We start from the raw sequence: 12,455 nt of genomic DNA, 5'->3' as shown, positions 1-12,455 counted from the left end.
GCTCTAGAGCTCAGCTGGTAATGGCTGTGTTGAGTTTAATAGACTTCTGTCGAACAGAAAAAGACGGATAAGTAATCTGCTCTAATGCAATTATTTTCCCAGGTTCGAAAGTCATTGTGCAGAGAGGGCAGGAGTGAATTAAGGCCCCGGGGACCGCGGACGCCGGGCCAGGAGACCGCCTGAAATATGAGCCGAACCTGGTTTGTGAGATGCACTTGGGTTTGGGGGTCAGGGTCGAAGGCTTCAAAGCCCTTGGTCTGCACGTGTGAAAAATCTCTGTCTTCCTCCCTCCCTCCTGCTCCTCCTCTTCCTCTCTTTCTCCCTGTTCCGCTTTCTCCTCACCTTTCCCAGAATTGATGCTAATTTCCTCTCCCCCTCCTCTATTTTGCTTGTCTTTGTGTATTTCATGCTGATCCATTTAGTACAAAGTATTTCTCTTAAACACACACATAAGAGACTGTGTGTGGGGGCTGACTGTGTCAGCCCAATCACCTTTTGAAACCCAAGAGAATTGGGATGTTGAAGATAGTGAGGACACTGTGTACACACATAGACAATGTATTGTGAGGGTTATTTCTATGCCAGTAATGAGCCAGTCCCGGTCACTGTGCAAAAGTTTTAGCTTTAACACAAGTTATCATTCACAATATTTATTTGGCATTGTCCAAAGTCTTCTCAACTTCATTTGTTCAAACTCTTCTCAGCTTCAAACTCTCCGCTTTGCCAGGTGAACACAATCTCAAGCAGGCGTGATGTTTAAAAAATAAAAATATCACAACTCATAATTTCCCTTCTTACAGAAAAGCCAAATCGATGCAAAAAAAAAAGCCCTTCATTCTCACCTGGACGAAAGAGTTGGAGAGAGGGCAGGCCGCCCGGCCAGAGGAGTGGGCACTGGCAGCTGAGCTGGTACTCTAGAGTCCAGCACCCTGAGCCCACCTCTCTAGGGTGAACCTCCGCCCGGCCACTCCAGCCCCCCTCTTCCGGACAGCCCCTCTCCCCGGTGCTGGAGAACAAAGAAAGTTCTTGGGATTGAGGCACAAAAAGGGTTAAATGAACCCCAAGCTGTAAGTGTGTCTATTCCAGACCCCTAGGTGAGGCGACAGTAGCTGGGTCTGATGCGCGTCTCTGAGCTCCACAAACTGACTTGGTCTAGGGTTCCTTAGCTTTGTACACCCTCTTTCTCACTCACCCCATTACACACACACACACACACACACACACACACACACACACACACGCATGCGGTGACCTAGGCACGTGTGTCCACAAACATCCACAAAGCTCTGTAATTGCTGTCTCTTCTTCCCTGACCCGATCCTATCCCAGTCCTTCCTACCCCGCTGCCCTCGCCCGCCTCCACAGCAGCTGGACTCACACAAAAAAGGGAAGAACATTAAAACAAGCAAAAATCCATTTGCAAACCCCCCTCAAATGCCCCCGGCTGAGGAGGAGCACAGCTGGCTCCCCCGAGGCAGGAAGTTGGGGTGCAGCAGGCCAGGGAGCAGGGTTCCTCCCGGCTCTGGGCCTTGCAGTGCCACCTCTCACAGAGCATGGGGGTTGGGTGAGGTGAAGGGGTGCTTTTCACTTTCCCCTCCCCCACGCTCTTCGCGGGCTTTTGGGAATGGAGTTAGGAAGAGATCCCGTCTTCAGGACCCCACGACTCTCAGGACCTGGAGAAGCAGCGTAGGGCGGGCGCCTCCGAGCTGCCACAGTGGGACTGCACCGGAACCCACGTCCGCCGGCGAGAAAGTCTGCACCGAGGACGGCCGCGTGGAACTCCTGCAGGGCTCAGCCCGCAGAACCCTTTAAAGACAGAGAAGCTCGCTGGGCAGTGCTCAGGCCCAGCCCAACCTAGCAGTCTAGCATTTGGGTGGCACCAGGATGGAGGGCTGCCTCTGGCTCCAAAAGCAGGTTTGGAATGCAGGAGAAAGGGTTACTGTCAGAGCCAGTCTCTCTCCTCTCTCCTCTCTCAAGAGCCAGATTTAGAATGCAGGAGAAAGGGTGACAGAGCCAGTCTCTCCCCTCTCCCCTCTCCCCTCTCCCCCCCCTCTCTCTCTCTCTCTCTCTTTCTCTCTCACTCCCCCTCTGCCATTCCTAGATCTCTCTTCCCACGCCTTCGGAGGACATGCCTGCAGGAGCTGCTGCCTTGTTTTGGTGACCTGGGAGATCAACAGCAAGGACCCAGAAACACCCACAAGCTCTAAGTGGGTCTAATTTTGCTTTTGAAAAGTAGTAGGAGAGGAAAGAGACTTTATTACCAAACCGTGAGTTTTCCAGGATGATCCCCCTCAGCCAAGCAAAGTTGAGAAGGGTTTGACAGAGGCTGAGGACAAGACAGTTCCCTCCTAGCCCCTTCCACACCCCTACAAGAAACCTGGACGGAGCTTCCCCACCAGCTGAGGACTCCTTGTAAAGGCGCCTTGGGGTCCCCACCTGTGCCACTTACCCAGATCACCAGGGCCTCTAGGATCTCAGACCATTCTCATCCCGGAAGTAGCTGACTAGATGAGGTCAGGTCGGGGAAACACTAGGAGGCCCAGTCAGTTTTGCTTCTCTCTCATTTACCCTCCTCTTTTAAAGGTCAGTGGAGGAAAGGAGTTTTTCTTTTTCTTTCTGTCTTCTTTTCTTTTCTTTTTCTTTCTTTTGCAGTAAATCAAATGTATAATTGCATTCACATAGAATTAAGAAGTCAAACATATCTTTTCTGCAAATGCACTTAGACATGTTTAAAGAGGGACTGCCCTGAACATAGTCAGTTTTTAAAGAATGAAACAGTTAAATAAAGCTTTAAAGATAAATGTGAAGAGTGCCCAGTATCCCCTTCCACTGCCTTTACATAAATTAGGTGGGTCTCAGGAATATCTCAGGTGTCAAGAGTTCTTAAAGCTAACTAACCAATACACAAAAATAACAGATAATCACATGTTTAAAGTAAGTTACCCTCACAGAAGTTAGAGGTGAACGCCTAACTGCAGAGTGAAGCTTTTCCTGCTTCTTTATTTATCCAGGTCTCTTAATTTTAAAACAGATTAAATAATCTGCTCAAAAGGGTTGACACTGCCCACCAAAACAGAGTGAAGACAGTTGTTCATACTTTGAAGCTGATCCAAGAGCCTTGGGAGTTTTTGAATTTTTAAATGAAGTGTAAATAGAATAAGGTCACAGGTTATTGACAAGATCAAGTTGCTTAACTCAATTATCAAAATTTTATTTCAAAATTATGTTCAATTTGATTCTCCTGCTTTGCTCTAAAAGATCTTAGAAAATCCAATAGGAGCAGACAATTTACATTGTGTCCTATGTACTGTGGCTTATTTGTAAAATTATTTTGTGATACACACACACACACACACACACACACCTTCTTTAATGTTTTTGGGAAACCAAGTCTTTCCAATTAGATTTAGGAACACAGCTATCACACTAATTCAAAGGCAGTTACTTTGAAGATTCAATGATCATCAAATTTTAACAATTTTCTAAAATATGTCTAAATTTCTAAACTGCAAGCAGGACCTGCAGGCTGTTCAGAATCCAATTTTCTGGATATTGGGCATGCTGTATTCAATGTCCAGCTAAATTCAGTGTCCACCTATCGAAATGCTAGATAAGAGTGCAATTTGTAAATATATATCCTACAACTCATTTCTAACATCGTATCTTAACATTCTCCTATGCATTATTTAATAGATAACCAAACTCTTTGGATTAAGGCTCATGCTGCCACATCTGGAAATGCTTCCTTTGCATTACCCATCACCACCTCCTCACCCCGCCCCAGCCACCAGTGAGAGAAATAGCTGAAGCCTCCCCTTCCACCATTATATGATAGCATCAGCTTTTAATCAGTGAGAGGCACTCCCATTTAAATTTACAGGATGACTCTTTATTTCATTTATCTTTTCTTTTGGAGGAAAGTGAAACAAGAGCACCACCCTTATTAATTATAAGATTGATGGGGTGAAAAAAGCCAAATGAATTTGGCTTGCAAATTCTTAGTCTAGGTATGAATATTTATGACTGTGCCAGGAACTGCAGTCATGAACCCTGGGTATCAGGCATGGGAGACAGTCAGCCCAGTGCATTCAACGAGGGTTCAGTCTCCCCAAATCTGACATGACATAAATGGAAACATTGAAATTAGACACAGGGTGGGCTCCCATTAAATCAATTTATTTTCTTTCTTTTTCTTTTCTTTTCTTTCTTTTTTTTTCTTTTTTTTTTTTTTTTGTGGCTAGTCTTGCTAAACATGAACTTGCTTCCAGTAGCTTCCTTCATAAGCTTTAAAAACCTTTTAAAGTGAAGGAAGACATTTATAGATTTTGTGAAGAAAATTTTTGTTTTCCCCACTTGATATTCACTTATGTTTCAAAGCAAGTTTATCTGCAAAATATTTGTGACATGCAGTTAAAATTTTTTAAACTATTTTTATTCCGTTTAAAAATATTGGAAACCTAAAATATCCCGGGTATAGGAAGGATTTAAATAGACATGATTCAAGTTCAATGCGGAGAGAAATGAGAGGGAAAAGAAAACAGCAATGGGAGAGATGAAAAGACAAGTTTTCTATTTATTTGTTTTCCTTTTTATGCACCAGACTTACTCATGCGTTTTCATTCCAAAGTGAGGAAATTTAAATGAAGGTGGAGGCAGAAAGCATCAAGGTAGAAAGGAAAGGGTCAAAACAAGGATTTAATAATTTGAAGACAAACTATATTCTCTTCTTTTCCTCCTCGTGATTATACATTTAAGAGTTTTGTAGTGCTTTGGAAAAGATGCTGGGGGTTTGAGATTTAACGAGCTCAAATACTGCCTCATCACCGGTTTCTTTTCTGTAAAAGAAATGTTGAGTGGGAGCTGACCCAATCCTGTGAAAATGGTTCATTCTGACATCAGAGCCAGCTTCGCACATACATTTTGAAAAGGAAGACAAGTTGTTTTCAAAACAGAAATGCTAAGCATTCTAAAAAGCATAAGCAATTTAAAAAATGCTCCTCAAATTTCCTGAAAAACTCCCAACGACATATATATATATTTCACAATTGTAAGTGGATATTTGTGCTAAATTGATGCTTTATGTATATCCTGTCTCAATTTGTCTGTTCACTGTAAAGATATAATTTTTTTAAGAAGCGATACCACTGACAACAATTTACTTAAATTCACAAACCTTAAAATTGATGCCTCTCCTATCAATCACATTCAGTAGATACAGTAAAACACATTCAACATTTGTATATCAATAGTGGCACAGACACAAATCTGTTTTGTTCAATTTGAATGCTCTTCAACATGTCATTTCATATTTTTCTGGAACATGTTATGGGTTAGTCATCCTGTTTCAGCTGATTGTTAAATCCTTAACCTAATGAAAATTCAAAATAGAACATTTACTTGTCATGAGTTTCAGAGCTGAATGGTGGACTTTAGGAACAATTTGGACAACTTCTCTTACCATTCCAGCGAAGAATTGGAGGCCTAGTGATGGCAACTGACCAGTCCAATTCATAAAACTAGTTAGCTCTAGTTTCTGACAAGATCCCAAAGCTTTTAACTTAGGGCCAATTTTTCTTATTATATGGTGCTTTCCCATTTTCTACCCTCTATAATCAAGTAGTATTTATAATACTATATGCAGACTTTTTTACTATTATTTTTCCTTCCAGCACATTGATAATGAAATTTTTATTAAATAACAAGAAGAGAGGGATGGGTCTGTCTGCTGATATGAAGATCTGTTTTTGATCTGTGATGCTGTTTTAATTAGGCAAAAACGAGATCTATCCTCTACCTGCAGGATAAATAGATGCCAGTATTGGCACAAAAACAAACTTTGTATTTATAGAAATACCAAACTTCTCTATTTATTGGTTACAGTCAGCTCAGTCAATCAAGCTAAAACCAGATATAAATAGAAATAACTGAGAAAGATAATTCAAAATCTCTGAAGAATGTTCACCAGGAATATTTAAAAGGATACCAGAGTTCCTTGACTTCAACACTAATAGCTGGCTTCTAGGTAACCTTCCCACCTGGCTCTTCTCTTCACCCCAAATTGAATCCTACACATGCTCCATATTTTTTATATTAAGAAGTCCTATTCATGCCTGAAATGATCTTATGTTTATGATGGCCCCTTCTGTCAAATTGTTATTTCTGTAGCCTGCTGTCAGAAGCGTCACTCAAAGTTTCCTTTCTACCTCTCTTTACCCTCTGTTATAGTAACTTAGAAGGTCTAATCCAAGTAGAACCTACTTCACCTATAAAATGAAACTAGGAGAACTTTTTTCATTTCCTGTCACCTACCTCTCTCCCTAACCATCGCCCTGCACCCCCCAAGCTTTATCTTGATTCTGTTTGAGGCTGTTCACTGTTTCTCCTTGTGGTAAAATTTTTCATCCAAGCTGTTTCTCTTAAGTTTCGAGTACCTAATTTTTGTGAGAAAATGCATGTATAAATATTTTGGGCATGTTTTCTGAATCTGTGCTACTTAGGTTAATACTCAGGCAAGAAAGAAAACAACAGTGAAAGTAAAAGACCCTCCAATTACAGAAAGTTCTGGAGCAAAAAATAGCAGATACTTGATTTTTTTAAATATAAAAAATAATATATCAAACTTGTTGATGCTTAAAACTTTTTTTCTTTCTCAGTGGTCTCCTCTCTGCTATGTTTCCATTTCATGATTTTTGTATGAATATGATAAATGGTCATTAAGTCTAACCAGTTTTATTTAATGTTCATAAAAACTGGTAGGTTTTCAAACAGATGTGGCCTGATATGGTTCAGTGAATTTAGTGGACTTCTCGTATAAGTGAAATAATAACCATACGGAAGATGAATTTTATACCCTTGTTTACCTCTTCCAGACTCACCCTTATTATAATTACAAATAGTGTTTATTATGTATTATGCAATATACATACCATTGTCCAGAGACCGCACAAAACTTTAACTTAATCACTGCCATCTAGAGTTTATAATCCAAGAGCACCAATGCCAAAAACTACAGGGAAACACGGACACATAGAAAGGGCACCATGATAAATATATCTTTTTTTAATAAAAAAAAAGCAAATATAATGGAGCCTAGCTTATGAATGAACACATTTTTATCTTTTCATTTAAATATTTTTTTCAGATCCAAGTAGGTGGTTGGGAAAGAGAGAATAATTTATTGCATTTATTTTCTATCAACTAGGGATGACTTTGGACAACAGCTCTTCCCCTTTTAACATTTTTAAGAGACTGGCAAAGAGAAGAAGGTGGCAACCAGAGCTGCCTAAGTGGAGGGAGTACACACAGGTTTAAATAATGAAGGCAGGAGACATCCCTTTACAGTCAGACTGCCTGGATCTCAATGCTGGCTCTGCCTCTCATCAGCTAGACGACCCTAGGCAAACTCATACTTCCAAACTTCTCATAGGGCTTTCACATGCTCACCAAAGGAATTAACGAATGAAGAAATTTATCCTAGTACTTGGCTCATGGTGAGCAGCCAATAAATACCAGTTATTATTGTTAATGGGATAGTTATCATCCTATACCATCCCTACCCCCAAGCTTAGACAGGACCTCATGTAAACAATGCATAAAATTATAACATCTTCTTTTTTTATTAATCATATAAGAATTCACACTTCTGTTAGTATAGATTCTCCTTTTGTTCTATATCACGTAGGTCACTTCAATTGCTTATATATTTGCATCTGTATAGTTATCATTTAATATTCCATGTTTTAAAAAGACCCACACAGCATACATTTTTATGGGCAAGCCATTGAATAAATAGCTTACTCAATGGGTTTGTTGGTTTATTAGGTAATGGGAAGACCACTAGGCTGAGAGCCAGGAAAACTGGATTCTAAATATTTTTTTCCACTTATTAGCTCTGTAGTTGGGCCTCAGTTTCCTCACCTACAAAATAGGTTGGAGTAGAAAATATCCAAGGTCCATTCTGGCTTTAATAGTCAGGAATTCTACGACTCACATAGGAAACTTTTCCTAGCAGAATCTTTTTGCTTCCTTTCAAGTACATATTGAGAAATATTATGTGCCTGGCCCTGTGCTTGGCCCTGAGACTCAATGAGATATAAGTAGAGTTCTGTGTTCAAGAAATTTACAGTCTAGCAGGGTAACTAACATTACATTACAGTGTAATAACTGCTATTTTACAGGTAACTCTTCAGAATTATAAGACCTGATAGAAGCAACATCTAATGAAATGGAGGCAAATACATGACGAGGGAAAGAGAAGGAAAAACTTTGTAGAGGAACTGGCACCTCAACTGTCTTAAGGAATAAATAAGAATCAAGACAGAGGTGAGGAGAAAATCATGACAGGAGGAAATAGTATGTGTAAAGAAACAAACAAACGAAAAAGAGAGAGAGAGAGAGAGAAAGACAAGGCCATGCAGAAAACTGGTAGTTAAGCATGGCTGGAGGGCAGAGGGTATGTGTGACTGGGTAGAGACGTGGCTTCTCCCTCTTTGCTCTTCCATGTCTCTACAGTCAGTGTCAGTCCTATAGACTCCTTTGGTGTCAGTTACCTTTCATTGGCTGATGATTGACCAGTTTTCTATTTTTGACCCAGAACCTGCATTTGAACTTTAGACCTATACATTCAGTTCTCCAGTGACATCTCTATAGGTCAAGAGACACCCTAAATTCGTGATCTTCACCCCCAAGGAAACACCTTCTCTTGTGTTCACTATCTTGGTAAATGGCATTACCATCCACCCAGTTGCTTGTGCTGGAGATTTGGGTTTTATCCTTGATACTTTTCTTCATCCCCAGTACCTCCACAAGGGGTATCAAATCCAATCAATTTCCAAGGCCTAATAATTATGCCCCTAAATGCATCTTTAACCCATACGTTTCTCTCTGTTTCAGCTGCCACCACCCTAGTTTTATTTGGACTTCACCACTGGGGGTTCTGGAGCCAAATCTGATCTCTTCATATTCCTATTCAAAATCCTTTGATGGAAACCCGCCACCATTCTTAGGATGAAGTCCACATTTCTTAAAATGTTCTAAGGCCTTGATTGATTTCACTTCTGTCCCCCGATCTTCAGCCCCATCTGGGATCCCCTTATTCTCTTTAATCCAGTCATGCTGTCTGCCATTACATCACTCAAACAGTATAGCCTCGTCCTACCTCAGGGCTTTTGCATATTCTGTTTCCTCGGTCTGGAAGGTTCTTCTTTCCTCCACCATCCCCCATCTGTAACTTAGCTAACTGCTCATTTCTCAGATCTCAGTTTAAATGCCACTGCTGCGGGAGAATTTTTCTTGACCATTTCCCCTCTAGATTAAGCTAGATTCTCTATTCTCATAATAACATTTAAATTTTCTTTGCATCACTATCACAGTAATATTCATTAACAGTCATTTTGTTATATTTGTGATATCACACTAGCTTCATTAATAGTTAATTATGTAACGATCTGTTTAATGTCTGTTTCCCCAGCTAGACTATGTGTTCCGTGGTGACAAGGTCGGGTATCTTTGGTTCACTATGGTATCCCCAATGTCTAACAAATATTTTTGAAGGTAAAAGAAGATGAAAGGGAGGGAGGGAGAAGTCAAAAAATATATAAGGCTTGAAAAATGCCCTTTGGATTTAGCAACTAAGAGGTCATGGATGACTTCAGAGAAGGCAGTTTCAGTGGCGAGGCATGGGTAGATGCAGATTGAAGTGGATTAGGAACAAAAGGGAGGGGAGAAAGTGAAGACAGTGGGTGTAAACTAATTTCAAGAATCTTAGTCGTGGAAAAAAAGCAATATGACAGTAGATAAAGGAAAGATGTAGGATCAGGGGATGTTTTGCTTTCTAAGATGAAAGAACTGAGCTTATTTCTATAGTTGAAGAGAAAGCAATAAAATAGAAGATATATAAAGTAATGGAGATGAAGGATACAGAAAAAAAAGAAAAGAAATTAATGAAAGAATATTAGAGGGTTGTAGTAGAGGCTGGGATTTAGAGCATATAAGCTAAGTTCTTTAAAAGTTAAAAGTCACCTCCTCAATGAGACATAAAGAAGGAAAGTAAAGGTAGGCATATGTATGGATTAAATGGAGGTGTGGGGCTGAGAAAATAATGTAGATGCTGCTTGATAACCTGGATTTTCTCCCAGTTGTAGGAGGCACTCAGAGAAAAGGGATGGTAGGGAAGGGACATAAAGAGAGAGGTAAAAGCTTAAAATCATTGTTGAGGGGAATAGGAGAGGGAGCTGATCAGGATCAGGTCATAAGATTGCTGAACCTTGCCAAGGGAGATTTGTGGTGCCAACCATCCATATCATTGTGTAATTTTCTCCAGAAGTGCTCAGCAATTTCAGTGAGGGAGTGAGATGCTTGGATTCTTCTAGGTCTGAGAGTTTGCAGGGGAAGAAGAGTTTGGAAGTTAAGAATACCTGTTGGGGAGTATTTGAGCTAATAAACCATTGGGTCTAAGTTAGATAAAGAAGGAAACGAAGACACAGAGTGGGTGACAGGCTGAGTGTAAATTTAGGGACACAAGGTTTGGATATTTTCTTGGAGAAAAGAAGCTAAAGGTTCTGAGAGCTAAGAGAATGTAGGAGAGTGTAATGAGAGATTGTTACATCAGCATTTCAGATGGAGAGGTGGAAGTTTCCTCTTCTATGCAGAGGGAATAAGTAGATCCAGATCTGCCATAGTGATAGATATCGAAAGAGGGATCTTTACATCAGTCCTAAAAGGCATGACAACATCCTCACTTTCTCTTCCCATTTCATTCTAGGAATTTCTTTTCTGCTCCTTGGGCCAGATAACTGAAAGAGGGCAAAGGAGAAAATGGGAATATGATTTATTCATTAGTTGTTTGTCAGTTCAAACCAATTCACTTCAATAAGTAGTTAATGCGTTAATACCAGCTACCAAGGTGTTGCTGCATGGTAGAGATTCGGTGTTTGCATTTGAGATCCATCATTCTGTTAACTTTGTGGAGAATACATTTGGCTGGGGCTGGGGAGTGAGAGTGGGCACAAGATTGGAGGCAACAACAATTTGACTTCACCATTTAATAAGGCTATAACTTAGGAGTATTTTACCTTTTGTGTCTTAATCCCTTCATCTGTATAATCGGAATGCTAATAGTATGCATCTTGTAGGTTCATTGGGAAATTATTTATTTATAAGGTGTTTAAAACATACCCTACAGATTTCATGGCTGGAGCAGAAAAAGTTATGAGCTTGGAATATCTTCAGTGCCTGAAAGTGAGGAAGTGCTCCCAAAAATATGAAGGCTGGTCAAAAGGTACACGAAGCCAGCTTGAAGAGGCTTCCATCAAAATAAATAAGGAAGTAATGGATTGTTGTCTACTGAATAGAACAGGAATCTGTGAGTCTATAATAATAAATAGATAAATAAATAAGAAGAGAAAGCTCTTGCTTTTACAGTAGTAAACCAGCTAATATAGAGGGAATAGTGAAGTTTAAAAAAATCACCATTTCCCAGCCTGGGCAACATGGTGAAACCCTGTCTCTGCAAAACAAAACAAAACAAAACAAAACAAAACAAAACAAAAGAAAACAAAAGACAAAAAAAAAAAAACCCACAAAAAATTAGCTAGGTGCACCTATAGTTCCAGTTACTCAGGAGTCTGAGTGGGGAGGATCATTTGAGCCCAGGAGGTTAAGGCTGCAGTGAGCCATGTTTGTGCTACTGCACTCCAGTCTGGGTGACAGAGAGAGACCCTGTCTCAAAAAAAGAAAAAAAAAAAGAAGAAAATCCCCATTTTGCAACATCACAGAAATGGATTCAGGCATGAATCATCAATGGATGCTAAATGTAGTAGAGCAAAGTTGATGAAGAACAGGATATTTATATGATATTGAAGTATCTCATCATAGATTATTTATTACACTAGGAAAAAATTATGCAGTGAAGAAAACAGACAATACCTTATCCAAGTGATCTAAATTAACATCACCAATAACGATGATGTGCCTCCAATGTGATACTGTGAAAAGTACATATTCTCACTTCTTGGTACTCCAGCCCTAAATGCACAACCTAAATGTAGTCATGTGACACATCACACAAATCCATATTGAGAGACAGTCCATAAAATATCCGGCCTGTATGCTTCAACAGAAAGGCCAAGTAATGATTCCACATTAAAGAAGACCAAAGAGACATGAAAAAGTGTGATTTATCATCCTAGACTGGATTCTGTATTGGACAAATTTGCTATAAAGGACATTATCAGGGAAATAGATGAAATTGGAATACAGACTTGAGATTAGAAAAAAGTATCACTGTTAATTTTCTCAAATTTGAAGAACTAGAAATGGAAATATTATAGAGTGAGAAACTTATTGGATGTTTGTTAGAGAGAGTATCATGAAGGAAAACATGAGATTAAAGACACTGCAACTATCTGAGAGGCCTGTGTAAAATTGTGTAAGCAAAATAGGGAATCTAATATTGA

The 12,455-nt window shown here is 39.8% G+C and overlaps 1 long non-coding RNA gene across 5 annotated transcripts in view; it reads left to right on the top strand.

The window, feature by feature from the left end:
- LOC102117062 (uncharacterized) overlaps window positions 1–12,455 on the top strand; it is a 50,097-nt gene that overhangs the window by 3,178 nt on the left and 34,464 nt on the right. For all 5 annotated transcript variants that reach the window (XR_012414764.1, XR_012414765.1, XR_010588017.2 and 2 more), the window contains one exon: window positions 103–204. This is a non-coding gene — a long non-coding RNA (uncharacterized lncRNA). The remainder of the gene's footprint in view (window positions 1–102; window positions 205–12,455) is intronic.

The sequence above is a fragment of the Macaca fascicularis genome, chromosome 7 (assembly GCF_037993035.2).
Source record: "Macaca fascicularis isolate 582-1 chromosome 7, T2T-MFA8v1.1".
NCBI lineage: Eukaryota > Metazoa > Chordata > Mammalia > Primates > Cercopithecidae > Macaca > Macaca fascicularis.
Note: the sequence above shows the minus strand (reverse complement) of the source record. Positions and strands in the feature narration are given on the sequence as shown.